General features: G+C 41.6%; 1 pseudogene; it reads left to right on the plus strand.

The window, feature by feature from the left end:
* The first annotated feature begins 4,278 nt into the window (after positions 1-4,278).
* On the plus strand, positions 4,279-5,355 carry LOC138159023 (proteasome subunit beta type-8 pseudogene; annotated as a pseudogene).
* The last annotated feature ends 288 nt before the right edge of the window (positions 5,356-5,643 follow it).

Genomic DNA, 5,643 nt, shown 5'->3' on the forward strand with positions numbered 1-5,643 from the left:
CTTTTAATAATGGTGATGATGATGATGGTGATGATGATGATGATGATGATGATGATGGTAACCAGAAATTATTTAGCAATTCAAAGATATTATTTCATTTGACTCTTTTAATATACCTGTAAGGTAGGTGTTATATAATCTCTATTTTGCAGAACTGAAGCTGAGAAGACTATGTGACTTGCCTAGCTAGTAAGGGTTTGAGGTAGGATTCAAATTCAGATTCCCTTGACTCCAAGTCCAGGACTCTGCCTCTTCATCGTGCTACCTGTAGTTCTTGAGGCCCTCTTAGATCTGCCTGCAGACCTTGTGATATTTTGAATTACAGTATCCCTCTAAGTTTATGATTGATTTCTCTACTTCAGGGGTCAAAAAGTGAGATTAGCAGGGGGAGAATTTTTTCATTTCATAGAGATGAAGTTTCTAATGCAAATTAACACTGGGAGAAGCCACCAGTGACTTAGATTTAACCATAAAATGACCTCCAGACTTGACCTGAGGACAACTTTTAAAGGAAGGCATCCCTGGAGGAGAGAACTCTAGCTTTCTGAGAATCCCAGGGGGGAATCTGAAGAAACAGTGAAGAAGTGCCATTTTATACCTGTATAACCTCAGAGAAGTCACATAATCTCCCCAGGCCTCAGTGTACTCATCTGTAAAACAAGAGGGTTGATGTAGATGGCCTCTGAGGTGTCTTCCAATTCTAGATCTAGGACGCTAAGTTTAGATGCTAAGATCACTTTGCTTCAGGTCATCTCTGTCCTGGGGGGATAGAGGGAAGGGGTAGGGCAAGAGATATGGCCTCAAGATGAGAGTCCTGGGGTGACTGCCTTCGCTCTGGGTATGGATGTTATTGTTGTTCAGCAGTTTCTCAGTTGTGTCTGAGTCTTTGTGACCTCATTGGGGGTTTTCTTGGCAGAGATACTGGAATGGTTTGCCATTTCCTTTTACAATTCATTTTACAGATGAGGAAACTGAGGCAAACAACATTAATGGACTTGCCCAAGGTCACACAGCTAGTAAGTGTCTGAGGCTGGATTTGAATTCATGAATATTAATCTTCCTGACTCCAGGCCTGGCACTCTATCCATTGGGCCACCTAGCTGCCCCATAAATAAGGACAGAAGTCATGTAAACAACCTGAAGATTCTCCAGACCAAATGATTTTTATCTGTTACCTCCAATCCTGCTCCAGTCTCTAGCAGCTATCAGACCTCCTAGCATAGGGCACTGTGCAGTGAACATAATTAACTAATTAGTTAGAGAGACTTGTCCAAGGTGATAGTCAGCAGGAGATGAACCCTCTGAGTCCCTGACCAACCAGCTGTTTTCCATCTCTTAGGTCACGTTAAGACTTTGGCTTCTGTTCAGTGTTTGGAAATCTCTGACTCTTATGAAGAACTTTACTTTTAAAAATATACCCTTAGTACATTGTCTGAAAAAGGCAACACAGGCTTTGGTTGCTTTTTAGTCCAAACAAGACACCTGAGATCTTCCATATAGTATCCAACACCAAAGTAAAATAAGATAAATATGGTAAGGAAGAAAAATAAGCTTTGCTGTGGAAAAGTCTGGAAGGAAAAGAACTTGTGGATTGAACTGAGGGAAAACCCAGGCAGGATTGGTTTACCTCAGAAGGCAGGCAGGAATTTGTCGTGTGGTCTGTGGGGCCTACTCTGTTTTTTGACCTACTTGGAGGTGAGAGAAAGGTCAGCAATGGAATGTTGTCCCAAGAGTCTTAATGCAGGCATCATTGTGAGAATCTTCATTATCTACTTCCATAAACATAATAAGAATTAATTAAGCCAGTGAATGAGCCAGCTAGACATGGCATCAGGTAGACTTGACTTCAAAGCCCACCTCAGATATTTACTAGTTATGAGACCCTGGGAAAATTTTAATTTTAGCTTTTTAAAATTAATCTGTTTTCCTCATCTAAAAAATGGGGAAAATAATAGCATTTACCTCCCTGGGCTATTGCAAGGATAAAATCAGATAATATTTTAAAAGTATTTTGTAAACTTTAAGGTACTGCAGAAGTGCTAGGTAACATTGCTATCAGAACCGGTGAATCACCAAGCATTTAATAAGCATTTGGTATCTGCTAAGTGTTGGGGATACAAAAACAGGCAAAAATTGTTCTTCAAGGAACTCACATTCTCATGGGGAAGATGACATGTTTATAAAAGCCCCTATAGACTAGATATATAGAAAGTAGATGGAAGGTAACATTTGGTGCAGTGGATAGAATGCTGGGCCTGGAGTCAGGTAGACCTGAGTTCAAATCTGCCCTCAGGACACTAGCTATGTGACCCTGGGTAAATCACTTAACCCTGTTTGCCTCAGTTTCCTCATCTATAAAATGAGCTGGAGAAGGAAATGGCAAAACATTCCAGTATCTTTATGAGGAAAGCTCCAAATGGGGTCAAAGAGAGTCAGACACAATAAAAATGATGGTACAACAATAACAACATTGGAGGTGAAGCCATTGACATCTCTGGGGACCTGGAAAGGCCTATAGTATGGTGGCAGCATTTGAACTGAACTTTGAAGGAAAACAGGAATTCTAAGGTGTGGAGGCGAGGAGAGAGAGCATTCCAGGGAAGGGGAACAGGGAATACAAAGGTACAGCAGTGGGAAATGAATCATCATGTGCAATGAATAGCAAGTAGGAGAATACAGCTGGAGTATAGAATTTGTGGAAGGGAGTAAGTATAAGAAGACTAGGAAGGTAGGAGAATGGACAGGTGGTGAAGAGTTTTAAATGTCAAAGGATTTTATTTTATTTTGGTTTTGCTTTTTGGAGGGGGGAGGGCAGGACAATTGGGGTTAAGTGACTTGCCCAAGGTCACATGGTTAGTAAGTGTTATGTGTCTGAGGTCTGATTTGAACTCAGGTCCTCCTGACTCCAGGGCTGGTGCTCTGTTCACTGCACCACCTAGCTTTTCCATCAAAGGATTTTAAATTAAGTTCTCTCAATATGTCAGGCACTGTGCTAAAACATAAAAGAAAGAATAAAAACAGTCCCTGCCCTCAAAGAGTTATATTCTGTTCTTGTATAAATATAACACATGGTAGGGAGTGATGGTTGCCAAAGAAAGACCCCAATAAAGTGGTATAAGAATATTTGATGGAGCAGATAATACTTTTAGCAAGGGAAACTTCACCAAGGAGGAGGGCATCTGAGTTGAGCTTTAAAAGGGAGGGAAGGATTTTGGAAGGCTGAATTGAGGGAAGATTGAACTCAGGCCTTCATTTTGGAACACTTTACTCTAGCATGAAAACGAGACTCTAAACCTCAGGTGTAGAAATACCTCATAAAACTGATCAAAGATTGAATTTTACTGATATAAAGAAATTAAGTTTCAGAAACAGGTGAGCTCTGTTAATTGAGGTTATCAGGAAACAAGAACCAATTGATGATAACTTGACCCTCATATAAAGGCACCATTAATCTCAGGTCATTTTCAGGACATTGCAGCTATAGACATATAAATGTGAATCCTTTTCTTTTTTTTTTCTTTTTGGAGGGCAATTGGGGTTAAGTGACTTGCCCAAAGTCACATGAGTAGTAAGTGTGTCAAGTGTCTAAGGCCAGATTTGAACTCAGGTCCTTCTGACTGTAGGGCTGGTGTTCAATTCACTGCACCACCTAGCTGCCCCAAATCCTTTTCTTTTACACAAAAATGTAAAACTTTTTGATCTTTATTTTTTAACATTTAATTTTCTTCTTAATTATATGTAATCAAAAAATTTTAACTTTTTCAAAAAAAAAATCTTTGTTCCATATTCTCTTTCTCCTTTGAGAAGGCAAGCGGTTTGATATAGATTATACATTTGCGGGTATGCAAAACATTTCCATTATTAGCCATGCTGCAAAAGAAAATGCAGACCAAGATGGTAGCATAAAAGCAGGGACTTGCTTGAACTCTCCTCCAAATACAGGTAAAAAATTACTCTGAACAAATTCTAGAGCAGCAGAAACCACAAAAAGATACCCAAGACCACCTGGCAGGTCGACAGAAAAGGTCTGTTGCACCAAGCTGAGAAAGGAGCTCAGTCCAGCACAGGTCATATCAGCACAGATTAGGCCCCAGTAAACCCAGAGCAGGCCTCAGAGTATTGAATCACTGGAAGCTGTGGCAGTTTCCATATTTCTGAACCCACAAATGCCAAAGACAACGTTGAAAGTCAATAGGAAAGATATGTAGGACCTAGGTGAGAGCTCTCAACCCATAGGTGGTAAGGTGATTGAACATCAAGAAAAACAAGTGGGAGCTGAGTGGAAGGGGGAATATCATGGCGCTACTCGAAGTGTGCGTGGCTCCCTGGGAGCATCAGGCACAGCTCACGGGGAGTGGACACCGCCAAGATCCTGGGCACTACAACTTCTCCCTGCAGACCCCAGAATTGGCCGTCCCACGAGGACTGCAGCCTCCTGAGTTCCTTCGTTCCTTGGAGGGTGATGCTGCCCATCAAGTCCGAATTGAGATGGCCCATGGTACCACCACACTAGCTTTCAAGTTCCAGCACGGTATGGTTGTGGCAGTAGATTCCCGGGCCTCAGCTGGGAATTATATTGCCACTCTGCATGTGAACAAAGTAATTGAAATTAATCCTTACCTTCTGGGAACCATGTCAGGCTGTGCAGCTGACTGCCAATACTGGGAACGTCTTTTGGCCAAAGAGTGTCGGTTATACCACCTTCAGAATGGGGAGCGAATCTCTGTGTCTGCTGCTTCCAAACTGCTGTCCAACATGATGTGCCAGTACCGAGGCATGGGGCTGTCCATGGGCAGTATGATCTGTGGGGGGGACAAAAAGGGCCCTGGACTGTATTATGTGGATGATAATAGGACAAGACTCTCAGGGACTATGTTTTCCACAGGCAGTGGAAATAGTTATGCCTATGGAGTCCTGGAGAGTGGCTACCGACCTGACCTCAGCCCTGAGGAAGCTTATGACCTTGCCCGGCGGGCCATCGTCCATGCCACCCATCGAGATAACTACTCTGGGGGTTTTGTCAATATGTACCACATGAAGGAGGATGGCTGGGTGAAGGTAGAGAGCTCAGATGTCAGTAACCTATTCCATGAGTACCTGAAGACCCAGGGGTGACTATGGAGACTGCAGGATTGACCCCACTGGGAAGACTCAGGGAGTTGAGTCATTTGAGGCCCCAGAAATTGGAGAACAGGAGAACAGGAGAAGAAAGGACAGCAACCTGAGCCCAAGTGAGACAAAACAGACTTGAGGCACAATTCAATTTTCCTTTGATTTTCTAACTCAGTATTTTCTGTGCTCAGTGTTATAAAATAAAGTAAATCCTCAAAAAAGGAAAAAAAAAAGAAAAAAGAAAAACAAGTGAACAGCTTGGTAAATAAGATACAAAAAAATACTGAAGAAAATAATACCTTAAAACAAATAGACTAGACGAAATGGTAAAAGAGGTCCACAAAGCAGAATTAGTCATATGGAAAAGGAAATCCAAAAGCTCACTGAAGAAAATAATTCTTTCAAAATTGGAATGGAGCAAATGGATGATGATGGCTTTATGAGAAATCAAGAAATAATGAAACAAAACTAAAAGAATGAAAAAAAAAATAGAAGACAATGTGAAATATCTCACTGAGAAAACAACTGAGC

The sequence above is a fragment of the Petaurus breviceps genome, unplaced genomic scaffold, assembly GCF_028583685.1.
Source record: "Petaurus breviceps papuanus isolate PSGF00001 unplaced genomic scaffold, PetGlider_PUasm1.0 175, whole genome shotgun sequence".
Classification (NCBI taxonomy): Eukaryota; Metazoa; Chordata; class Mammalia; order Diprotodontia; family Petauridae; genus Petaurus; species Petaurus breviceps.